Source organism: Protopterus annectens, chromosome 4.part0 (genome assembly GCF_019279795.1).
Source record: "Protopterus annectens isolate FY-2018-M chromosome 4.part0, PAN1.0, whole genome shotgun sequence".
NCBI lineage: Eukaryota > Metazoa > Chordata > Ceratodontiformes > Protopteridae > Protopterus > Protopterus annectens.
Window position 1 is genome coordinate 39793381 of NC_056733.1, and position 26870 is coordinate 39820250.

At 41.4% G+C, this 26870-nt stretch overlaps 1 protein-coding gene across 1 annotated transcript in view; it reads right to left on the reverse strand.

Annotated features, from left to right (window-relative positions):
• Positions 1-26870, reverse strand: part of TBC1D16 (TBC1 domain family member 16) — a 1714417-nt gene that overhangs the window by 13587 nt on the left and 1673960 nt on the right. The gene's annotated exons all lie outside the window — the stretch shown is intronic.

The following is a 26870-nucleotide window of genomic DNA, read 5'->3' on the forward strand; positions in this document are numbered from 1 at the left end:
TATCAGAGTTTAACCACATAAAATGGCATTCATGTGTGTGTGTGTGTGTGTGTTAGTTGCTCCTTCTTTCTAAGCCTTTAATCAGTGTTAACTTGCCTTGCTTTGGTTTTGAGATTAACACTTTTCTAAGCATTAAAAGTTATCAGGACTATGTGACAGCAGGACTAAATACTGATGTGCTGCTGTACTCAATCTTGGAGAAAATACTTTCGCAACGTGCACACATATAAAAGGACATGCACTGGAGACTGCATCAACATTGTTTTTTTATGTTCTTACAAACCAGGGGCCACCATTATTACAGCCCTAATTTTCTTTTGAAAACAGATAAGCTATGTCCCAACTCCTCCAAGTAAGGCTTAATTATGGCTTGTTTACAGAGGTTTGGGATATGTGAGCTGCAGTGCATGTTCCAATATATGCTGTTGTTTTCAAGGAGTCGCCGCAGAAAAAAAATGTTCCTGTGGTGTGGTGGCACTTAGTGTTAACAACTTGGAGGCTTGTACACAAATGTGCTTTGTTCTTTTCCTCCATTAAGATTCTGTTAATAAGGCTGCTGCACACCACATGTTCATAGGTAGTTACTAGGCATGTAGTCCAGGAGACCATTAAGAAGCCTAGTCCAAATTCCCAATAGCCCTAGAGCTCTGACAGGTTAAATGGTTACACAGTAGCCAAATGGATCCTGAGGGCATCAAACTTCAGGAAGCAGCTTGTTAACAGTTCATAGTCTGCAGGTCTCAAACCCATGTACCAGTTCTTGGAGCAAAGTGCAATACCCCGACCCATGGCAGCACTAGAAAGAATGAGATAAAGAACAGTTGGGGCCCTTAGGCCTCAATTTCAAGTATATGTACTTGGGAGTCCTTTGCTCAACCACTACACCACACCAGCCAAGATTAGATAAATATATTTATGTTTAAGAGGTTGTGTTGCCATACCAAGACATCTACCTGATTGTTATGTTGCAGCTTTTATATGCAAACAGAAGCACTGCAGTGGCATTTTATTTGGAAACAATTTTCCTACAGGCATTCTTTGATAATGAAAGCAAGTTATGTGTGTACATGTATACATACTACTTTATCATACAAGTAACCACCAAAGGAATGAGATAGATTTTGATAATTAGTTATGAGCTCCCTCGTCTTCCAAACCCCATTATTAATTACTACTTTACATCCTGTTTCCCCCAGTCCTCCTGTACTAATTCTTCTTACAACTCCACCTATCTGTCCTCACTGTACCTCTGATACAACCACCATCGATCAATAGACATTTGTCTTCACAGTGTTCTACAGTATACCTTCTTGCTACTTCAACTTCTTTCCCATCATTTTTCTTTGCTTCTTCTTTTTCCCTTTTCTGTATCGCCCCACATGCCTCCAGGTAAATGTCTGTAAATCCTGTTAAGGTAAATACTACATATATAACAACTACTAATCAGAGTCATTATCCAAGTGCTGTTACCTTTCATACTTTCATGGTACTGCTTACATTCTCCTCTCCTCTTCTCCTTATACGCCTACAAATATTTGGGAGTACTTCCCTAGTCAGTTTGCTTCTTTGCTGTTGTTTCCTACTCCTGCATTTCTCTTTTCCATATTTACTCTCCCAAATTATTTTCAGCCATCTAGTCTCTTCTCACGTAGCCCCCCCCCCCCCGTTAAGTCCCACAATATTCATTCATATTAATAATCATCAAATATGACATTTCAGGTTTTCTAATGACTCATCAAGTCACAAATCATCACACCTGCAACTCTCCATATCTAAGAGTTTAATTTTTTTTCCACCACGTGAAACAGTTATGTCAATGTTTTTCTTTTTGGGGGGGTATTTTTCACCCACAACTTATATAAACAATTTACAGGTGCTGCAGTCTAAGGGAAACAAAAGAAGAAGGAAAAACACTATTAAATTAGTGACTTCAAAGGAAGGGGGTCTTCAGGAAGTAACTGAATGGGAAGAGATAGTTGGAATGGGGTGGAGACAGTATGACAGGCCAATGTCCATTACCTATTATCAAACACCAGATGCAGTCAATCTCATTCTTCCAAAGACTGCCTCACTAACCACTCATTTTTACCACGTCATGGACTATATAAACTTCAGATGTCAGACAGCATTCAACAAGGCCAGCCTTATGTAAAATGGAGCCCTAGGCAAAAGGATTCCACAGATCTCTTACTGGATATAGATCCCCTTGTAACTTCCCAGAACTGCCTCTCCCAATTCTTAACCTTCCATCCTAGCCCCATACAATCCACAGTGATTATGTCTTTCTGGTTTTCTAACAGTTTGTTTTCCTCCTTCACCTTTTGTTCCTTTATTTTAACACATCCTAACTAAACAAGGCTCCACTGTAATAAGTGTGGATGAAGTAAACTAGGGGCCTGGCTAGGCCCTAGGGTCAGAGTTCTAGATGCTGTCAGGTGAAATGTAAAGGCTTTTTATAACCTTTTCATCCAATGATAGCCTGAACAAAAATCAGAAGTAAGGAGAGAAACTGGATCTTACTTTTTTCCTTTCAAGGAAAATAAATTGTGTCCAATGTTTAATGTACAAATCTAACAAAATAGTAGTTCCTAACAAAATGAGATGAGAAATGCTTGCAACGATTTACAAATCCTATTTGGGAAAAGTACCTACCTCCTTACTACTCAAAAAAAGAGTTTTCTTCTGTGTGCCCTTCTACTGTTAGATCGGGATGAAAGTAAAATCACAAATGATCACAGGCATATATTATGCATCTGTGTGTCTAGGGCAGGAAACCAGAGAACTTGGATAAAATCTGCATACAGGCAGGGAATACATACAGACTCCACACAGAAGGAATCACAGCCAAAAACTCAAGTAGAGAACCACGTGCTGTGTGATGACAATGCTGCTAGCTGTGACACTGCACCAATGATCAGTTGCTATTATGCTCAACATGTCCAGACTGCCATGACTCAACCAACAGTCCCTGTAACCAGTAATTAAAGGCACATTTATTGACTGTGTACACTTTAGATATTGGACGGTAATAAAATTACCCACAATAATTTATTTTAACACATATGATCATCAGTTATAGCCATATGACACACACAAATGCACACATTGTGATGTGTGTCCCTAAATTATAGCCACTTACATGACTGTCACTATGAACAAAAGATATTAGATTTCTATCAAATAAATAAACTGCCACAAAGGAAAGTATTTTCTCAGCTTACTGCTGTCACAAAACAGTGTGCAACATACTGCACCCCCTGTTAACTTACCACTCAACCTTTCAGCTCAAGGATGAAGGAGAAAAGCTACAAAATAATGGGAGACAACGAACCAAATCAGGGAAAGACACTGTCCTTATATATTTAGAAAATTGTTAGAATAGAAAACTTTGCATTAGTGTGCTTTTTTGAATATTATTACATCTAAAACTCAACTATTTATCATTGTTCAGTACCTACAATCCTCTCTAATTTGTCAGAAAATAAGGGACATTCCAAAATATGCAGCAAAATCACTGATTCACTGCTACATGCACTAATGTATAAACCAAATTACATTTTATTTCTGTCAGAATTCTTCTGTCTTATCTCTAAACCAGAATGAGAACATTTCTATCTAACTACCTGGTATTCCACCATTTCCCTTAGTGCACACATATTTATAGATATTAATTCCATTCTATCAAGTCAGAAGACACAAATGTTTACTTGCTTTAGCAGTTCTACTTTGAGATAAAATGGACAGTGTATACATTAACTTTAAATAAGACACATTCTACAGAAATTGGGAACAGTTGAGTGCATCTATACCTCTACACAGATCCCCTTATAATACTCGAATGGCCATATCATCGAATTTCATTTTTGCAAGACGGAAATTGTGAAAATGAAACACCTGAAGGGCGAATTTTTCCCAGGACAAGTAAACACTTGCCCAATATGCCCTTTGCCGCACTGTATATAGTTAGGTGTGGTGTGGGGGAGGTATAGCCCCCCCCCCCACCTAGGTGGGTTTTATTTACTCCGATGTGTGTTTCATTGAGGTTTGGGCAAGTAAAATTCGCCATTCGGGTATTTCGTTTTCATGATTTTCATCTTGCGAAAATGAAATTCGATGATTTGGCTGTTCGAGTTTTAGAAGTAGATCCTCCTGGAACATCCATCCATCCATACACACATTCATTACATTTACAGAAACACCCCACCACCATACACACAGAATTAATATAAATATTCTTACCTTCACAGTTCTTTCATATTGATAAGGTTCATGAATAGTGCCATTAAAAAAAGGTATGAAAAGACACAAAGTTTTCCCATGCTTGTACTCTCATAGGTGTTCACAGAACATCTCCTACTGTTTCTTTCTGTTTCAGTCAAGCTACTTCAGCGACCTAAGCAAATAAAAACGGTTCTTCACTACTTCATACAGTTGCCAAATAAGATGTTGTTTGCCTTCTACAGATAGCAGACAGAAATGTTTACAGAAGATGTAATGCCATGCTTTTCAAAAAACAGCCAATCAAGTGGTGTCAGCCGATTGTTTTTTTTTTTTTTTTAGCTTGCATTGTCTGAACTCTGTTCATGTGCAGTAGCATGCACGAAGTTCAGAACTCTTTCCTTGACTGAAAAAAAATTAAATAAAATAATTACTACTTTTTTTGTACATCAAGCCTCCCCTCTTAAATTCATTGTTTTAATAAGTCATGACTGCAGTGAGTTTTCCCATATAGAGTTATTAGGTCTCCATCATTTCATCCTGTTGTTACTGCATGTTTACTTTACAGTCTAGTTATATACAAGAACTCTTTTACTAACAGGCAGTATATTGGCACAGAAAGTAATGCAACCTCACAGCAAGAAGCACTTTAGTTCCACTCTCAGCTGTGATACCCTCTGTGAGGAGTGTGCATGTCCTTCCTGCAGCTGTGTGGGTTTTCTCTAGGAGCCCCTGTTTCCTCCTACCTCACAAAGACACTCAATATGTGAATAGATGTCTTCTAACTTGCCCATAGCTGTGTGTGCTGTGTGTAAGTGAGGGGGAATGCGTGTTCTGCGGTGGACTGGTACCCTGCCCAGAATGGGTTTCATTACCATGTAATTACAGGCTGCTTGGATAAGCCTCCAGGTTTCCTATGATCAGGAAGGATAAAGCCAGTTATTGCTACATGGATGGATAGATGTTCTGTTTGTTTGTTTGTGTCTTTCGGCTTTTCACGGTTAGGGATCGCCACAGCGCAACTCCGGTCCGCTAATGATTGGCAGTAGAGTTTTACGTGCTGGCTTGCCGGGCCTAACGCACAACCTTCAACGAAGGAACACCCTTTCTCGCATGCTGCCACACAGAAGACGCTCTGAGAATCGAACGGGCAACGTCTAACTGTGAGGCGACAACACTACCGCAGCACCACCACCACCACAGTATGGATAGATGTTCTGTTATGTGTCTTTATTTCTATTTTTTAGTTATGTTAAATTTGAACAGAATTTTTTTTATAACTTCTGTGTCTGTGACATTATTGTACAGTGTTGCTATACTGCTGTTCATTGACACATTTTTCCTGTCGGCTTCTGCCCAGCTGGACATTCATGACAAGGAAAATAAATACCACGCACTGTACATTTTGGAGACTTTGGCAATCATTTTTCTAGAAAATTCATGTCTACTGATGGCGTGTGGCGTTTTAATTACACTGAGGGGTAGAAATAAGGGTGTTAAGACGGTTGTGATAATAACACATCCAGTAAATAGCATGTAAATGTGTCAAACCTTTTTGAACATACAGACATTTATGTAAAGGAAGCAAATACAGCCAACACTAATCAGCAGTTTTGGAGAGTCCTTCTGAAAATACACAATACTAAAGGGTTTAACTATGCTTGAAGCTCAAAGAGAAAAAGGCAGTAGTAGACACGGGGTGTACGGTGGTCATAACAAAATTCTTACTTTTCCATCCTATGAGCACAGATTGCATTAGGACCAGCTAAATCAGTTCTTTCCTCTACTTCCTTACTGCTTGCATGGATTTAATGACATCACTGTACTAAGGGATTTGAAACAAGAAGCAAAGCCCAGTTTATCTTTATTTACAAAATCATTGCTTTAACAGCTTAAACTTTTCTACAGTAACAAAAGTATTTAGCAACACAGTCCATTAAGTCTACAGTTGAGACAAGCATGTATATATTTTTTAACAAGAACTTGCAAAAAAAAACATTTCATTTCAGGTCGGCTCAACAAATGCACAACAATGTAGGCTCCTACCTGCAATGCAGCTGTGACCTCACGTAGTTGATGAATTAAGTTATGTAGCAGTTTAAATATGAAGGGAAAGTCTGTTCCACTATTGGAAATCAATAAAAGAAGATACATTGCTGGCAGATTTTTTAGTAAGGGGTATGGAAAGGAATATGGTGGGGCTTGACCTAAGCTCTCTACTGGAGTGAGCAAAGGGGAGTGTGAGACAGAAGGTCAAAATGTAAAACTAAGCAAAAAGTTGCCCCAGAGTCAGCAGGGTAACCAGCTGGTTTAGGTGTGCGTGAAACACACTGGTGTTCAGCTGGAAAAGTAAGTGAACAGTCATTACCAATTAGAACATCTGCAGGGATACCATCAAATCCAGTCTACTCCTTTTTTCCCCACCATTCTTCCAAGTCCAAATGAACTCTGGTCAATGGCACCTGAAAAGGTGTGCCTGTAATGGTCATAACCTGGGTAGACTGTCCATACATTTAACATTTCTCTCCAATGACTACAGGCTTAGCAGAGTGGCTTAGTAACAAAAAACAGATTTCCCCTATTATATTTTACAAATTCGGAAAATTCACAAGAAATCTCCAGTTATGCCTAACCAGATCCTTAAAACTTCTTTCATCAACCAAATTTACCAACAAACAAGCCACTGAAAGGTATAATAGGGGAAAATCCAGTTCTTGTTACTAAGAAGGGTAAAAATTTTAAAGATTTTCAAAAGAAGCCTTCAAGAAGTAGTAATAATACAGGGTCTTTATTTATTTGCATTTCTTTACTGGGGTAGTCCACTGGGCTGTTAAGTGCCCATTTTCAGTGGAGTGGGGAGAAAAGCTGCACAAATAAGAATATACATATACACTTACAATTACAGATGCATACTGTACATGGTAAAGGTAACATATGAAAAGAGTTAATTACAAGAATATATACAGTAAGGGTAACATATTTAAAAATTTGGTTGTATTACTGGTATACTAGCAAACTGAGAAATGTAACAAAAAAAACAAAGGTAAAGAGATAAACTTTACATAGATATTTCTTATAGCAGAAATATCAAGGCTAATACTTGGCATTAACACATAGTATATTTTGAAGATCAGTGTCAGCAAAGGTAATGGCAGTTAGGTTTTGAGAGAAGGAGACAAGGTACAGTTTAGCTTGCAATTATTGCAAGTTTATGAAAGAAGATAATATTTATGTAGGAACTAGGAATTTTGAGATAAAATTATGTAGGAAGTTTACCTGCAAGTGAAAATTTGTATTTTATATTGTTCTATGTGAAAAATGTCAAGCTTTTTACATAGGAAGAACGACAAGGGAATTTTACATGCGAGGATATGAACACTTGCATGCTGTTCAGAAATTAGACAGAAGTAATGACTTGGCTAAACATTACACTCTCATATGAATGAAGTGAATAAAACTGAGTTTATTTTTTCAGTTATAGCTCAACTGTATAACTTTGATGAAAGACAAAGCTGATGAAGATTTAGATTGGAAGGAATACTGCTGGCAAGTTAAACGCCTGCAGTTTCCCAGGAGTGAATGAGGGAGAATTTAAAGTTGTTCTGAAAAGGAAGGGGTTAAAGCACTGAGGTGCTTAAAGTGATCATGGGAGGTTTATTTAAAATGGAGTACTGGTTATAATGGATTTGTCTGATGAAGTTCTATGTTTAGAACGAAAGCCCTTACCTAATTCCATTAAAGTATATATAGTTTTTAAGTTGTTTTCAGTTATTTATTTTATTTTTATGACTTGAGAGTTTGTTAGGTCTTTTGTGGTTTTGTAAACATTAGTTTATGCATGCAAGTCAAATGTTGGGAAAAAATAGCTGCCCTGGTGGCATAGAGGGATAAAGCTCTGTCTACAGCCCAGCAGACCCAGGTTCGAATAGAGGCTTGGGTGACTGATGGAGCAGCAGGGAAAGGACAGGAGTGCTCATCTCCGATGGGAGAATGCTTGCTGATACATTCCCAAAGGGGCCATGGTCCAAAGAGGAGAGTTGCCTTCGGACATAAAAACAATGAACATGATGGGTGGGGATAGGGAAGAGAGTAGGTCCAAAAAAATCTATTGGACAGATGCACAGACAAGCCAAGTCCCCAGGTACCCCCAGTACCCACAACCAGCCCCCCCCCCAAAAAAGAGCAAGTCTGGGGAAAGGGGGATTGGAGAGTTGCTGGTAACCTACCATGGATGCGGAGTACTGAGGGCTGGGCAGGTAGCAAAGATGTCTGAGTGGACCAAAAAAAAAAAAAAAAAGCTGGGAAAAATAAACACATTCAAAAGAGCTGCCATTTATTATAGGTGGGAATAACAGCTTTTTATTGTAATGGTTACTCTGTCCATATTGTCATGGATATTGTAAACTGCCTAAAGGGATAGACAAAATGCAAAGAGTATTGAATTATATTTACATATGTAAAACACAAATAGCAGTTTTGCAAGAATATAAGCATGTGGATTTGATAAACAAAGGATTTCAGGGTGGATATTCAGGAGAATATCAAGGACAAATGTAAATTGGGAGGGGTAAAATACTGACTGCTACAGGAGCTCCATTAGTAATAAAGGGGGTGGGGGACAACAATGGTAGACTTGTAGTAGAAATGTTGTTTGCCTTCTACAGATAGCAGACAGAAATGTTTACAGAAGATGTAATGCCATGCTTTTCAAGAGGTGTCAGCCGATTGTTTTTTTTTTTTTTAGCTTGCATTGTCTGAACTCTGTTCATGTGCAGTAGCATGCACGAAGTTCAGAACTCTTTCCTTGACTGAAAAAAAATTAAATAAAATAATTACTACTTTTTTTGTACATCAAGCCTCCCCTCTTAAATTCATTGTTTTAATAAGTCTTGACTGCAGTGAGTTTTCCTATATAGAGTTATTAGGTCTCCATCATTTCATCCTGTTGTTACTGCATGTTTACTTTACAGTCTAGTTATATACAAGAACTCTTTTACTAACAGGCAGTATATTGGCACAGAAAGTAATGCAACCTCACAGCAAGAAGCCCTTTAGTTCCACTCTCAGCTGTGACACCCTCTGTGAGGAGTCTGCATGTCCTTCCTGCAGCTGTGTGGGTTTTCTCTAGGAGCCCCTGTTTCCTCCTACCTCACAAAGACACTCAATATGTGAATAGATGTCTTCTAACTTGCCCATAGCTGTGTGTGCTGTGTGTAAGTGAGGGGGAATGCGTGTTCTGCGGTGGACTGGTACCCTGCCCAGAATGGGTTTCATTACCATGTAATTACAGGCTGCTTGGATAAGCCTCCAGGTTTCCTATGATCAGGAAGGATAAAGCCAGTTATTGCTACAAGGATGGATAGATGTTCTGTTTGTTTGTTTGTGTCTTTCGGCTTTTCCCGGTTAGGGATCGCCACAGCGCAACTCCGGTCCGCTAATGATTGGCAGTAGAGTTTTACGTGCTGGCTTGCCGGGCCTAACGCACAACCTTCAAAGAAGGAACACCCTTTCTCGCATGTCGCCACACAGAAGACGCTCTGAGAATCGAACGGGCAACGTCTAACTGTGAGGCGACAACGCTACCGCAGCACCACCACCACCGCAGTATGGATAGATGTTCTGTTACGTGTCTTTATTTCTATTTTTTAGTTATGTTAAATTTGAACAGAATTTTTTTTATAACTTCTGTGTCTGTGACATTATTGTACAGTGTTGCTATACTGCTGTTCATTGACACATTTTTCCTGTCGGCTTCTGCCCAGCTGGACATTCATGACAAGGAAAATAAATACCACGCACTGTACATTTTGGAGACTTTGGCAATCATTTTTCTAGAAAATTCATGTCTACTGATGGCGTGTGGCGTTTTAATTACACTGAGGGGTAGAAATAAGGGTGTTAAGACGGTTGTGATAATAACACATCCAGTAAATAGCATGTAAATGTGTCAGACCTTTTTGATCATACAGACATTTATGTAAAGGAAGCAAATACAGCCAACACTAATCAGCAGTTTTGGAGAGTCCTTCTGAAAATACACAATACTAAAGGGTTTAACTATGCTTGAAGCTCAAAGAGCAAAGGCAGTAGTAGACACGGGGTGTACGGTGGTCATAAAATTCTTACTTTTCCATCCTATGAGCACAGATTGCATTAGGACCAGCTAAATCAGTTCTTTCCTCTACTTCCTTACTGCTTGCATGGATTTAATGACATCACTGTACTAAGGGATTTGAAACAAGAAGCAAAGCCCAGTTTATCTTTATTTACAAAATCATTGCTTTAACAGCTTAAACTTTTCTACAGTAACAAAAGTATTTAGCAACACAGTCCATTAAGTCTACAGTTGAGACAAGCATGTATATATTTTTTAACAAGAACTTGCAAAAAAAAATTTCGTTTCAGGTCAGCTCAACAAATGCACAACAATGTAGGCTCCTACCTGCAATGCAGCTGTGACCTAACGTAGTGGATGAATCAAGTTATGTAGCAGTTTAAATATGAAGGGAAAGTCTGTTCCACTATTGGAAATCAATAAAAGAAGATACATTGCTGGCAGATTTTTTAGTAAGGGGTATGGAAAGGAATATGGTGGGGCTTGACCTAAGCTCTCTACTGGAGTGAGCAAAGGGGAGTGTGAGACAGAAGGTCAAAATGTAAAACTAAGCAAAAAGTTGCCCCAGAGTCAGCAGGGTAACCAGCTGGTTTAGGTGTGCGTGAAACACACTGGTGTTCAGCTGGAAAAGTAAGTGAACAGTCATTACCAATTAGAACATCTGCAGGGATACCATCAAATCCAGTCTACTCCTTTTTTCCCCACCATTCTTCCAAGTCCAAATGAACTCTGGTCAATGGCACCTGAAAAGGTGTGCCTGTAATGGTCATAACCTGGGTAGACTGTCCATACATTTAACATTTCTCTCCAATGACTACAGGCTTAGCAGAGTGGCTTAGTAACAAAAAACAGATTTCCCCTATTATATTTTACAAATTCGGAAAATTCACAAGAAATCTCCAGTTATGCCTAACCAGATCCTTAAAACGTCTTTCATCAACCAAATTTACCAACAAACAAGCCACTGAAAGGTATAATAGGGGAAAATCCAGTTCTTGTTACTAAGAAGGGTAAAAATTTTAAAGATTTTCAAAAGAAGCCTTCAAGAAGTAGTAATAATACAGGGTCTTTATTTATTTGCATTTCTTTACTGGGGTAGTCCACTGGGCTGTTAAGTGCCCATTTTCAGTGGAGTGGGGAGAAAAGCTGCACAAATAAGAAGCATATACATATACACTTACAATTACAGATGCATACTGTACATGGTAAAGGTAACATATGAAAAGAGTTAATTACAAGAATATATACAGTAAGGGTAACATATTTAAAAATTTGGTTGTATTACTGGTGTACTAGCAAACTGAGAAATGTAACAAAAAAAACAAAGGTAAAGAGATAAACTTTACATAGATATTTCTTATAGCAGAAATATCAAGGCTAATACTTGGCATTAACACATAGTATATTTTGAAGATCAGTGTCAGCAAAGGTAATGGCAGTTAGGTTTTGAGAGAAGGAGACAAGGTACAGTTTAGCTTGCAATTATTGCAAGTTTATGAAAGAAGATAATATTTATGTAGGAACTAGGAATTTTGAGATACAATTATGTAGGAAGTTTACCTGCAAGTGAAAATTAGTATTTTATATTGTTCTATGTGAAAAATGTCAAGCTTTTTACATAGGAAGAACGACAAGGGAATTTTACATGCGAGGATATGAACACTTGCATGCTGTTCAGAAATTAGACAGAAGTAATGACTTGGCTAAACATTACACTCTCATATGAATGAAGTGAATAAAACTGAGTTTATTTTTTCAGTTATAGCTCAACTGTATAACTTTGATGAAAGACAAAGCTGATGAAGATTTAGATTGGAAGGAATACTGCTGGCAAGTTAAACGCCTGCAGTTTCCCAGGAGTGAATGAGGGAGAATTTAAAGTTGTTCTGAAAAGGAAGGGGTTAAAGCACTGAGGTGCTTAAAGTGATCATGGGAAGTTTATTTAAAATGGAGTATTGGTTATAATGGATTTGTCTGATGAAGTTCTATGTTTAGAACGAAAGCCCTTACCTAATTCCATTAAAGTATATATAGTTTAAGTTGTTTTCAGTTATTTATTTTATTTTTATGACTTGAGAGTTTGTTAGGTCTTTTGTGGTTTTGTAAACATTAGTTTATGCATGCAAGTCAAATGTTGGGAAAAAATAGCTGCCCTGGTGGCATAGAGGGATAAAGCTCTGTCTACAGCCCAGCAGACCCAGGTTCGAATAGAGGCTTGGGTGACTGATGGAGCAGCAGGGAAAGGACAGGAGTGCTCATCTCCGATGGGAGAATGCTTGCTGATACATTCCCAAAGGGGCCATGGTCCAAAGAGGAGAGTTGCCTTCGGACATAAAAACAATGAACATGATGGGTGGGGATAGGGAAGAGAGTAGGTCCAAAAAAATCTATTGGACAGATGCACAGACAAGCCAAGCCCCCAGGTACCCCCAGTACCCACAACCAGCCCCCCCCCCCCAAAAAAAAAGAGCAAGTCTGGGGAAAGGGGGATTGGAGAGTTGCTGGTAACCTACCATGGACGCGGAGTACTGAGGGCTGGGCAGGTAGCAATGATGTCTGAGTGGACCAAAAAAAAAAAAAAGCTGGGAAAAATAAACACATTCAAAAGAGCTACCATTTATTATAGGTGGGAATAACAGCTTTTTATTGTAATGGTTACTCTGTCCATATTGTCATGGATATTGTAAACTGCCTAAAGGGATAGACAAAATGCAAAGAGTATTGAATTATATTTACATATGTAAAACACAAATAGCAGTTTTGCAAGAATATAAGCATGTGGATTTGATAAACAAAGGATTTCAGGGTGGATATTCAGGAGAATATCAAGGACAAATGTTAATTAGGAGGGGTACAATACTGACTCCTACATTAGCTCCATTAGTAATAAAGGGGGTGGGGGACAACAATGGTAGACTTGTAGTAGAAATGGGCTACTGAAAAGGGAAGAGGATTACACTGACATGTATTTATGTTTCACCAAAAACAGCTACTATGAAGCTTGATAACATTTTGAGAGAAATAATTAGCTTTCAGCAGGGAATACTATTTATGGGTCGGGACTGGAACTTGATTTGCAATAGTAAGCATGTACCAGGGGATCTAGAATGGAAACTGTAACAAAAGAGAGCAGATTTCTGAAGACATATATGATATTTTGTTTGGAAGTTGCAAATTCATTAGTAGGAATACAGACAGAATTTATATATCATTCCCCAAGGTACAATAACTGGATAGAAGTTATATTTCATATGAGCATGCATATTTAACTGAAAGCTTTGATACACATAGGTTCATAGGTTCATAGGTTCATACTAGGCTATCTGCCCAAGGGCATTTATAAGCCTAGCCCATAGTTATGTGGCTTTCGCCACCCCTTTAGTTTGAATAAAAACTATGCCTATCATTTTGCTGTGCCTCTGTCAAGCAGTGACGCTGAAGTAATCCCTGGGGTATATCTGCAATCTCCCATCCATTGGTCAAGATTCCTCTTGAACAAGACCAGAGAGGTGCTCTGCCGCACATGTACCGGGATTTTGTTCCACAGCATAGGGAGTCTCTGGGTGATGAATCTGTCCCTCCAGCACGTTCTATTTATAACCGTGTCAAGGTTTAAGTCTCCGCCTTGTGGTTCTGAGGGATCTAGATTTTTGAGGTGAAGCATATTCATCAAATCTGGGTTTGACATGGCCTTATATGTCAGGCACAGGTCACCTCTGAGCAAGCGGTATGAGACTGAATAGAGCTGGAGTTCTTTCAGTCGGGCAGCATAAGACATATTTTTGAGACCCTTTATCCTTTTGGTGAGGAACTTTTGGGGCCTTTCAAGCTGCAGCAGGTGTCTGGTCAGATACATTCGAGCGGGCATTGTACTCAATCATAGGTCTAATAAGTGATGAGTACAGGGGACGATGACCTCCCTTGATCTAGATGTGAATCCCTTCATGATCAGGTGGGTGATATAGAAGGTTTTCCTAACTACTTTAGCAACATGAGTGTCAAGCGAAGGCTACTGTCAACCTGGGTCCCCAGATCTCTGATGACTTTTTCTGTGCTCAGTGGATTGCCACCTATATGGTAGCTAGGGGTAGCCTTGTTTTTCCCAAAGGGTATGACTATGCATTTTTGGCGTTTAACTTCAGGCCATGGCTCTGGCACCAGTTATCCATTTCTGTGAGGCCCTTCTGGAGGATATCTGTGTCAGATGTGTTTTCGACTATGGCGCCCAGTTTGCAGTCATCTGAAAACTTTGTCAGCCATAACCCTCCTGTGTTTGCTTGTACTTCAGAAAAGTAGATGCCGAACAAGAGTGGACCCAGGACTGAGCCCTGTGGGACACCACTTGTGACAGGCTTTGAGTCTGACATGGCTCCAGCAACTCTGACCCTGTGGGTTCTGTCACTTAGCCAGTTTGCAACCCATCTTGTGATGTATGGGTTTACATTCAAGCTGATGAGTTTTTCGATGATACCTGAGTGGGGTATTGTGTCGAAGGCCTTTGCCAGGTCGAGGTAGGCTGTATGGACTGCCTTTCCCTCATCAATGGCCTTGGTGACTGTCTCGAAAAAGTCAACCAAGTTTAAGAGGCAGGATCTGCCTTTGACAAAGCCAAACTGAGTTGGATCCAAAGTCTGCAAGTTCCCTATGTCTTTATTTATGAGTTCCATTATGATCCTCTCCATGGCTTTGCAGATAAGGCTTGTCAAGCTAATGGGGCGGTAATTTCCAGGGTCTGTGGAGGCACCGCCCTTATGAAGTGGGACCACAGTCGCCGCCACTCCTTGGGTGCGTATCCTGAGGTGAGGCTAAGATTAAACAGCTGTCCTAACTGTGGGTTTAATTCCTCATTGAGTTCATGAAGCACACAGCCGGGGACACCATCCGGTCCCATGGATGCTGTGTTTTGCCTTAGTGAGGGCAGTTCTCACCTGGGCGTTGGAGATGTTTGGGGGCTACAATCCTCTGGAATAGATATCTCTCCTTTTGGGGAGGGGAGAAGTTTGCACTGAACCTGTCAGCCAGTATGTTGGCAATGTGTGTAGGTTCAGTAATTTTCACATCATTTTGAACTAATTCTGAGCATATCTGGGAGTTTCCTCCTAGGTTTCTAACATAGCTAAAGAAGGCCTTATGATTCTCTTTAGAGTCCTTGGCGATTTTTCTCAAAATTTGCCTTGGATGATTTTATGAGAGCTCTTAGTTTTTACTTATAATGATCAAAGGTGTCTTACCTTTCAAGGATTTTGCTCTATCTTGTAGTAGCTTCCTCCTTTTGTTGTAGAGCTTGTTTATGGCTGGGGTCCACCAGACTGGACGCTTGCCTTTGGTACAGAGAGTCTTAGTTTTGTTTGGGATTGCCTGATCCATGCAGTCCTGTAGGTGCTGGTAGAAGGCATTTGTAAGTGATTCAGCGGTTTGAGTAATGTTTACCACTGGCTCAGGGGCCTTAAAGGAGACCACACTAGTTTTTAGAAGTGTGAAATCGGCTTTTGAGAAGTTTTTCACTGTGGTCTTTTTGTTTCAGGTGGGGCGGGATGAGGACCTCCAGCGAGATTAGTTTATGATCTGATCTCACCAGTGAGGGGTATACTTCGGTGTTGAACATTTTGATCCCATGTTCGTGATGATGAGATCAAGTATGTTTTCTCCTCTTGTGGGGATGGTGACTAGTTGTTCCATGGCATTTGAGTTTATGAACTCCAGGAATCTTTGGGTTAGAGTGTTCGGGCTTGAGTAGTGTTCCCAGTCTATATTAGGGTAGTTAAAGTCACCTAGTATGATGGTGTTTGGAGATACATTTATCCCCTCAATGTTTTCAGGAAGGCCATGTGAGGTTCCTGAGTTTGAGAGGGTGGCCTGTAACATGCTACAAATTGCAGAGCAGTCTTGCCTATGGTTAATTGCACCTGGATGGTCTCCGATGCATCATGCGTTGCCACCAACCTTGAGGTGTGGGTGTCCTTTATGAATATGGACACCCCTCCTTTCTTGGTGTTGTCCGGATTTTGGGCGGAACGCATGATATGAGGTGAAACCTGTTAGTGCTGGGGTGCTCTCAGGAGCCTTGAACCAGGTTTCTGTCACAGCACAGACATCGATGTTCTCCATATTGAGAAGGGCCTCAGTGCGTGCATCTTGAGATTGAGACTTCTGGCATTGAGCAGCATTACCCTTAGTTTTTTCCTTTTGGTGTTCTAGGGTGGTAGGTTTAGAATTTGAGCCTTGCCTAAAAAGGCACTATGGGGTGGCAAGAGCCTTTGCCAATATCCGGAAGCCCAGGGTGACAGGTGCAAGCCGTCCCTTGCGAAGCAGCGTGGCTTGTCCAGCATGTCATCCCAGGCAGACAGACATTGGATCCCTTTGAATGACACCAGAATTTAAGCCAATTATTAAAGCTGATCATCTTATCACTGTATTGTGGCATCATTCTAGGTGAAGGTAGGATACTGCTCAAGGTCAGGGTCATACCTGCCTGGGCTACATAATCAGAGAGCTCCTCGATGTCCCTTTTCATGTAGTCCAAGGAGGTGCGTCTCAGGTCGTTGACACCAGCGTGGACAATGACTGAGTCGACTTGTACCTGCTGTTGAGAGACCTGAGTGCTTGCGTTATGTGGCGGATTCTAGCGCCTGACAGGCAGCTTACTGTGACCTTCTCTTTACTCAGTCTGGTGAGCGGGGCGTCAGTGTGTCTGACTATGGAATCACCAATGACAAGTGTGTCTGGCATTTTGTTTGGCCTTAAGGGCTGTGACTGTTTGACACTCTGACTGTGTGGTCTATGTGTTGCATGTGTTGGGTCGTGAGGTGGTAGTTGTCTGGGTGTCTGCTTTGGTGGCCTCTGCTGTTTTGGTAAATTTTTGATCAGAGCCTCCGAGTATGTCTTTGTGTGAGTATGTGTATGATTTGAAGTTGTGATGGTACCATGTGTGACTGGGTATGTATTGTGTGTGGTTACCTTCTCCTCCTGTCTGGTCTTGCCAGTCCTATGTTGAGAGAGCTCAGCCTCCAGTTTGGCCGTATAGTTGCATCTCTCGCATGTATTTGTGTTTTGTGGGAGAAGGAGAGGATTGTCTGTGTACATGAGGCAGTTGTAACATTGCCTCAATATTCCCATGTTCACCAGTTGAGCTGGAGAGGACACTAGCAACTGATCCCTCGACATACATCCAATACATATTTCAGATTGTGGACTGAGGAAAATTAAAATAAAGGCACAGGGTAATGAAGTAAAAATGAGACACTGGTAGTTTCCTACTTACCTGTTAAAAGAGAGGAATTTCATCACTGGTTTTGGACATTATTCAATAACTATTTGGGAAGGCAGAAATTGCTACAGAAGGGACAGGTGGTGAGTGTGATAAAATTTAAAAAATGATGTTTAAAACAGGGTAGAAATAAAAAAAGGATATGGGAAAGCAATAGATATTGTTTAGAGGGGCAGACAAAGATAAAAGAATGGCAAAGTAAGGGGGAGTCTCATGAAGCAGGAGGCTGTAGAGTGCTGAGGGGGAGGGGAACAGGGAAGTACTGGGATGTAGGACTGTTGTTGACCAACTATTTTTGATAACACCTCCAGAGTATGCAAACGTTTGGCACAATGACTTGGGAATCAGAGAGCGGACAAAGTGGACCAAAACAAGCTCCTCAAAGAAGAGCAAACTTGTCTGGTGGACAACTGCCATTAACAGGCTTACAATAAGAAGAAGAGATTGCTGTCTAAGAGTAAGAGGGACTGAGACCCACACTGGAAACACTCCCTCCCCTCAGCTTAAACAGGCAAATAAGGCTGCTTGTGAAGTCCTCCAAAGCTAGCTACGAATCCAAATTACCTTCCTCAACTAAGGACAACCATAAGGCATTCTTTACTTACATCCGTAACCTAAAAGGAAAGGCTCAGATTTGTGCCAAACTGGTAGCTAATGATACCAAATATACCAAGACTGTGGACATTGCTAACCTGTTAATCGACAGGTTCTGTGAAAACTTCACTCCCCTTTCTCCGCCACACTTACCCCAAGATCCCTACCTATTGTCCTCTACCCTGTATCTCTAAAAGAGCAGGTTGTGACTGCCCTAAGGTCAAAATACAGCATTCATGGGACCTGATAACATCCCAGGCTGTCTTACATGGGCTCAAACAAGAATTAGCAATGCCATTGGGTACTCTTTTCAATCATAGTCAAAGCACTGACTTCATCCCAGCTGAATGGAAAAAGGCCACCATTACCCCTTGTACAAAGCTGGTGCTTCCACTGACCCCAGAGCTACAGACCTATTAGCCTGACCAGCCTCATCTGTAAGGCCATGGAGAGAATCATTGTGGACCTTATCATTAAAGATATTGGTAACCTCTAAACACTTTACCCTACTCAATTTGGATTTGTCAAAGGGAGATCATGCCTATTAAACCTGATGGACTTTTTCGAGACAGTCACCAAGGCCCTTGATGAGGAGAAATCTGTGCATACAACCTACCTAGACTCAGCCAAGGCTTTTGACACTATCCCCTACTCTAGCATAACTGAAACTCACCCAACTAGGTATTAACCCGTATATCATTAGATTGGTTGCTAACTGGCTCACTGATAGAACCCATATAGTCAAAATAGGGGAATCCACCTCCAACAGCAGATCTGTAAAGTACAGTTGTGTACACTTACCATAAATGTAGATGTTCGAGTGCATTCACTGTTGCAGTCATTACATTTGGGTTATATGCCTGCAGGTAGCCCTCAGCCAGCCTAAATAACAGAGTCTTGGATTCCTGCGTCGGATGCTGTCTCTTCTTCCATGAAGTCAGGTCGTCAAGATTATAAAATCATGCAGTCGATGCCTTTACATCAGTTTTTCTTGCCCCAGATGTCAGGTGCCCCCCATCATGGGAAGCAATTAAATGTTATGGTACACCTCCATCAAAAAGCAAATACAACAAAAAGCTTAAATACACCAAACAAGAAGGAAAGGTAGAGCCAAGAGAAGTCAGGGGGCTGGAGGGAGGGTAACCAGGACTGCAACAGTGAATACACTCGAACATCTACATTTATGGTAAGTGTACAACTGTACTATGTTCTTCGTGTTTCACTATTGCAGTCATTACATTTGGGTTGATTCCCAAAGCTAAGGAAGGGAGGAGGAAGTTAGAGAGCATTATGGCCAGCTATTAAGCCCTGCAAGACTGCAGTAGCAAAACCAGCTCTGGATTTAGAAAAAAATAGGCATGTGGTAATGCTTGGTGAAGGTATGTACAGAGCTCCAGGTAGCAGCTTCTAGGATGTCCCTGGTAGAGACTCCACTGAGAAAGGCTGTAGAGGTAGATGCAGCCCTGGTGGAATTTGATCGTATCCCCTGTGGGGTAGGTTTTCCATGGTGCTTATAGCAGAAATTAATGCAATGGGCTACTCATTTAGAAATGGTTTGCTTTGAAATGGCCTTCCCCTCTGACCCTGCAGCAAAGGCAACTAGCAGCTGTTCAGATTTTCTGAGAGGCTTAGTCCTGTACAAATAAAATCTAAGTTGTCTGTGCATATCCAAAGAGTGCAGTATTCATTCTCCTTTGTTTTGTGGATTCGGGAAAAAGGTAAGCAAATGAATGGACTTATTTAGGGCCACACTAGGCACCACCATGGGCATAAAGGAAAGACTGGTCCTGAATGAAACCCTGTCTGCATGGAAGATAATGAAGGGCTCCACTGCCACAAGGGCCTGTAATTCAGACACTCTTCTTGCTGAAGTGATGGCTAGAAGGAAGGTTGTTTTCCAAGAAAGGAATTTTAACTCAGCAGTTGCAGCTGTTTCAAATGGAGGGAGAGTGAGTTTTTCCAATACAAAGTTAAGGTCCCACGCTGGAGTAGGGGGGTCTTAAAATTTTGGCCCCTCTGAGGAATTGCTTTAGCAGGAGGTGAGAGAAGACTATTATAATGTGTTGAAATGGTAGAGGCATGAATTTTAATTGACGAGAAGGATAGGCCCTTGTGGAGCATTTCTGTTAAGTACTAAGAATATGAGATAAGCTGGGCACCATCCCCTGAGTCTGGCTCCAGGAACAGTATCTTTTCCGCTTTTCAGCATAGGATTTTCTAGTACTAGGCTTCCTTGCCTCCAGAATGACATCTAGTACCTGCTTACTAAGGGATGCTATTGGAGAACTCAAGGAATTAGCCAGGCTGCAAGGTTCATGCGTGAAGCTGAGGGTGCAGAATCTGGCCCGCCTGCTGGGACAGCAAGGAAGGTGTCTGAGGTAGGTGCCATGGTTTCAGCAGTGTCATACTGCGAAGAGGGGGTACCAGTGCTGGCGTGGCCAGTCTGGTGCAATCAGTATTGTCCTTGGCTTGCCCTGTTTGATCTTTAGCAGAATCTTCATGAGGAGAGGGAGAGGGGGGAAAAGCATAAACCGAGAGGCTTTCCCAGGTAAAGGACAGGGCATCCACTTTCCAAGCTTGACTGTGGGAAGTCCTTGTGCAGAATTTGTTCAACTGGTAGTTCTGAAGGGAGGAAAAGAGGTTTATCTCTGGAGTCCCCCATTTTTTCCTCAAGAGGTTGAATATTTCTGGTTCCAGTTTCCATTTGTGTGGGTCCATGAGATTTATGCTTAGGTTGTCTGCCAGTGAATTTAGCTTGCCTGGCAGGAACTGAGCTTATAGGTGCACTTGGTAGCTCAAGGCTGTGTTCCACAGAGCCATGGCTAGTCTGCAGAGAGGGTACGAGTGGGTTCCTCCCTGCTTGTTTATGTACCACATAACTGTGGTGTTGTCTGTCTTTACCAATAATTGTCCTGGAAGAATGTGGTCTTTGAAGACTGTCAGGGAATTCTGTACAGTTAACATTTCTTTTTGGTTGACATGCAGGTGCATCTGTCTCAGTTCCATTTGCCCTGAATGTACTGCCCTGCCAAGTGAGCCCCCCACCATGCATAGTCTGATGCGTCTGTTGTTAGGGTTTGGGCAGCAGGGGGTAGGAGTGAAAGGGAGGCCCCTGTTGTGGTAGCAGGCCTCTACCACCAAAGGAACTCTGTCTTCATACAAGGAATGATAGGAATCATTGATTCCAGGTCCTCAGAATGTTGACACCATAGGCTTTTTAGATACCATTGTAGTTTCCTCATATGCAGTCTTGCATATGGAATTAGTAGAATGCAAGAGGCCATGAACCCCAGGGCTTGCAGAATTTTCCTTGCAGATAGCTGGGTCTTTGTGGCCAGTAGTTTGAAGGAGGTTGTCAAATAAACTAGCTTCTCTGGAGTGAGGAAAGCCATCTGGGAAGTTGTGTTCAAGCTTGCTCCCAGGAATACAATCTGTTGGCAGAGTACTAGGTGAGATTTCTTTTCGTTTATGGTGTACCCCAGTGAGGTTAGAAGTTTTTTTACGAATGCCAGATGTTTTAATAGCAAGTCCTGGCTTTCTGCCTGACTCAGAGAATCGTCCAGGTATGGGTATATTTGAATATTTCTCTGCCTGCAAAATGCGATGGCTGGAGCTAGACACTTTGTGAATACCCTGGGCGCAGTAGATAAGCCAAAGGGAAGTACAGATAAGTGCATCGAGCCTGCCCTGAAGCATAGGTATTTCCTGCAAGATTCCCTTATTGGAATGTGCAGCTAAGCTTCCTTTAAGTCTAAGATTGCCAACTAGGCATCTTTGCCTAGCATAGGAAGCAGCTGTTGAAGTGTTAGCATTTTGAATTTTGGGATTAACAAAAAGGTGTTTAGAATAGAGAGGTCCAGGATAGGACACCAGGAGCTGTCTTTTCTGGGTACCAGGAAAAGTCTTCAATAAAAACCTTGTCCCCTTTCTTCTGCTGGGACAGGCTGAATAGCTCTGATACTTAGAAGAGAGAGAACCTGCTGTTGAGGCTCTGCCCACTGATTTGGGGGTAGGTCTGGCCAACTGTTTGGGGTTCGTAGGGTGTGGAAGTGGAATCTGTATCCTTGGAAAACTACATTCAAAACCCATTTGTCCTGGGTAATGAATTCCCAGTTTTTTGCATGCAGGGCGATCTTTCCTCCTAAGGGAACAGGCAGTTGAGCAGGGCTTGGAAGGGTTAAGGTTGAGTCATTGTGCCATTTTTCCACAGGGCGGTGTCTTACTACTTCCAGCTTTGGAAGTGGGAGCCCCCCACTGCTTAGGCCTGTGCATAGCCTGAGACTGTAACTTAGGTGGTCTGCTGTTCCTGGGTTTGGACTGAGAAGACCTGGAAGAGACTGGAAAGGACCAATTCTTTGGAGGCCAAAGCCTACTAAATCTGGGAGGCTGTACTTGCAGGAAATCTTTAACAGTTTGCATAGATTTAGCTTTTTCCTCCATCTTTTTGAGGACTTCTTCTGCTTTGTTGCCAAACAGGCGGTCTTGGTTTAAGGAAGCATCCAGCAATTTAGCTTTAACATGATCTGGCAAGTTTTGCTCCTTAAGCCAAGCATGCCTTCTAAGGACAGACCCAGTGACAGCAAGATGCTTCTAAAGAATCAAAACCACATTGCAAATTATGTTTACCAACTTGTTCAGCAGAATGCATTAAATCCTGTAATTCTTTGTGTTCCGCACAGTCAGGAAACAACATCATTTTCTGTTTAAGTAGTCCCATAATATGCTGCTGGTACTTCAACATATGAAACTGGCAATTTAAAGCCCTAATGGCCAAAGTAGCAGAAGTGTATACCTTCTTACCCCTTCTGTCCAAGGTTCTAGAATCTCTATCAGAAGAGGTAGGATTTTTGGCAGCAGTAGCCTTAATGCCCTTTGGTCCTTGGGAAATGGTCTCTGGATCTGAAGTAGGATTCTTGAAGAGGAACTTGTGAGAGTCAGGTACTCTGTAATACCTGTCAGGTTTTCTGGGAGCTGGAGGTAAAGTGTCTGGGGACAGGCTAGATTCCAAGAAAGCATCATCTGGAATGTCCAGAACATGAGGGATAGCTAAAGGCCAGTGTTGAGGAAGGAGTAAGAATTCCCTAAGCTTCTTTTTGGAGTCACAGTAATCCTGGCTTTCCCAGCAGAAATCCTCCCTAACAGTGTGCAAAGTTTCACCAACAGAAAAATCTTCTGGAGGGGAAGCAGAGGGAATGGAATCCTCATAGGTAGATAAGGGCAAATTCTGGTAATCAGAACAAACAGAAATATCAGAATCCTGATCAGAAGAATCAGAAGGAAAATCAGTTCTAGGTCTCTTAGAGGGGGAAGGCTGGCTTACCCTAATTAAGGTAATAAGGTCTTCAACCATTCTAAGCATTTGTTTTTTAGGCATATGGCCTGACTATGCGGTTTGGACGTTGGTTTTCTAGGCGTGGATCGAGTTTTAGGCCTGAATGAAGAAGATGGCGTTGGTTTAAAACCCAAGTCTGTAGGCCTGAATACACCCTCAGAAGCCGGTGCCTGCACAGCGGCTCCAGACCCGTAGAGACATCCGCAGGTTCCATAGTCGAAGAAGCATCTCACGGCACACCGGACTCCGAATGGGTCTCAGTAGAGGCCTGCGAATCTGAGGTAGCGGGTATCAGGGGCTGCGAAAGTGCCTCACTGAGTACCAGCGAACTGGCGACTAGCTTACTGGAAACGTTGTCGGCAGTTTTGGACCTATGCGGTCTGTCTCTGTCTTTATCCTTACATTTTTTTGGAATATCGGTAGTCGGATGGCTTACCGAAGTCATTTCTGGATAGTTATACCGAGTACCAAAATAATTTGCTGCAAATATAGCCTGACGGCAAACAGTTTGGGGGTTGAACAAGGCACAAAATCGACAGTGAGGGACGTAGTGGTCTAGGCCTAAGCAAGGAATGCAGTATGAATGAAAATCTTTATGAGGTATTTGCTTCCCACAGGTAAGACAATTAACTTTTACTGACATCGGTTAAAAGCAAGAAAAAGGATCCCCAACGGGGTACTTAGCTTTTTTTGAAGACTTCGGTTCTGAAACTCGAAAATGAAAATTTCAGGAGTCGGTCGACCGGCACTAGCGAACTGCTTCTGCTTCGGTCACTGCGCGGCAAGAAAGACTAATGTAATGGAGTCGGCTGCATGTTTTTATACCCCTGACGACCTAACATCATGGAAGAAGAGACAGCATCCAACGCAGGAATCCAAGACTCTGGTATTCAGGCTGGCTGAGGGCTACCTGCAGGCAGATAACCCAAATGTAATGACTGCAACAGTGAAACACGAAGAACATCCAGTGGTGTTCCACAGGGATCATTCCTGGGACCTCTACTGTTTGGAATCTATTTCTCCGAAGTGCAAGCTAAAGCTAAAGGTCTGTGGCTGGCAAAATCTGCTGATGACTGCAAACTGGAACCAGTCACAGACTCTCCAAATGATGTCAACATCCTACAAGACGATCTTGCATAAACAAATGAATGGTGCCAAAGTCATGGCCTTAAACTCAATGCAAAAAAACGTATTATCATCCCTTTCAGTAAGACTGATGTTCCTGGAGGTATTGAATGGGGGTCACATAGGTGTTATAACAGCTGATGGATCTGTTTATTCCTACAATTATTTTTATATTTTAACTACAGTGAGATAGAACCCTCTGTTACCCATTTTGAATCATTTCAAAAGGGTTTTACTTTTGTTCCCAGTAGATCTGGGTCAGTGTCCAAAATGGTGTTGGACACTGAACTTTTTGTGAGAAATCTTAACTTGATGTCTTTTTTTGTGGGTGGTAGTATTTCCCAACATAATAATCCATTAAAGAGAAGGAGTACTTTTCATCCACCTACACACCCTGTTCTTGCCAACTTTGAGGCATTAGTGGAGAGGGACATTCGGAAATGTTTTAACGCCCAGAATAAGAAGTGTGATGTTTGTAGAAATGTATCTAAGGAAGACAGGGAATTGCTTTTTGGTATCAGCAGGGATAGTAGAATTAGGATTATGGAGCCAGACAAGGGAGGTGGGGTTGTCCTCGTGGAGGAATGGATTTACACTGGTAAAATGTTAAAGATACTCCATGGGGATGGTAAATACCAGGAGTTTTCTAGGTGTGAGATTAACCTGGCTTACATGAATTTGGATTTGATCCTGGAGGACAACCTGCTTCAAGGTGCCATTGATAGACAGCTATATGAGTTTTTGTGGGTACCCAAGCCGGTGATTCCTGGCATTTTTGGGATTCCCAAAACTCACAAAGATGCTCAAAACCCCCTCTTGAGACTTACTGTCTCTTCTTCCGTTTCTAAGATACAGCCTTCAGCTTTATACATAGACAACAAATTGAAATCCTTTTACAGGTTGTTTCATCACATTTTAATAGATTCCTGGGACTTTTTGAATAAGTTTAAGGAAGTGGATTTTAATGTGGACTACATCTTCCTTATGATAGATATTAAGGACTTGTTCAATGTGATTCCCCAGGACACTGGATTAGCCTGGTTTGAGGAGATCATTGTGGGTTTTGACTTTCTCTCCCCATTGGACTTTCGGTTAGTTCTCGAGAATATGGAACTCGTCCTCAGGAACAATTTTCTGTTTTTTCAGGGAGCATATTACAAACAGATGGGGGTAGCTATGGGGGCCTCCTGTGCCCCCATTTTTGCTAATATAGTTCTACTATATTGGGAGCAGCATTTTTTATTTACCTCTCCCTTTTATGAGCATATTAGATGTTATTTCCATTACCAGGATGATATTTATATTGTGTGGAGACTATTGAACCCTTTTTGGATTTTTATTAACCACACCACTAATTTTTTAGAATTTACATCTAGTGTGATGGAAGAAGTGGTTCACTTTTTGGACGTGCAAATTAGGAAAGATTTAAGGTACAATAAATGCATTTCCACTTTGTATCGTAAAAATATTTTTCTAATTATTATCTTCACTTTAAGAGTGAACATCCTTATTCCCAGAAAAGGAACATTGTCAAGCGTCAGATGATCAGAGTAGCTTGCATGACCACACTGAGGGAAGAATTGATATCTGAACTAAGTGAACTTTTTGTTAGACATGGTTACCCTGAAGCTCTGGTTATCTCCCTAACTAATCAAATTTTACAAGAGTGGGGAATGAGATATATTCCTATTCTGTCCCTTGAGAAAGGGGGGGAGGGTAGTTTCTGGTTCTATTGGGCAACGACCATACAGATAGATGGGAGGGACACTGATGTACCCCCTTGTAATGACACCTACATTGTGATGGATTTTCACCGAGATACCTACCTCATGAAAAATATAATACAGACTTATTGGGACATTTTTGCTAGTATGCCTAAAAGTGGTGATGTGTTCTCTGGGAAATTGAGGATTAGTTTGAGAAGGGGATGGAATTTTAAGAATATTTTTGAAAGTCGTAAAGTTGACAACTTCCAGAGTAAAGATAGGCACACACAAATACGGAAGGTGCACCCAATGCCCCTATGTAGCCAATGTGGATCAACTGTATTTGGTGGGTCTCATTGGGCTGTTAAAGGCTAAGGGGTATTTTAATGGTCATTCTAAAGGGGTGGTATACCTTGCCTATTGTTCCTCGTGTTTTGCATTTTATATTGGCAAAACAGAAAGAACTTTGAGACAGAAAATTTATGAAGACCTCTATGAGATCTCTAGGAAGAG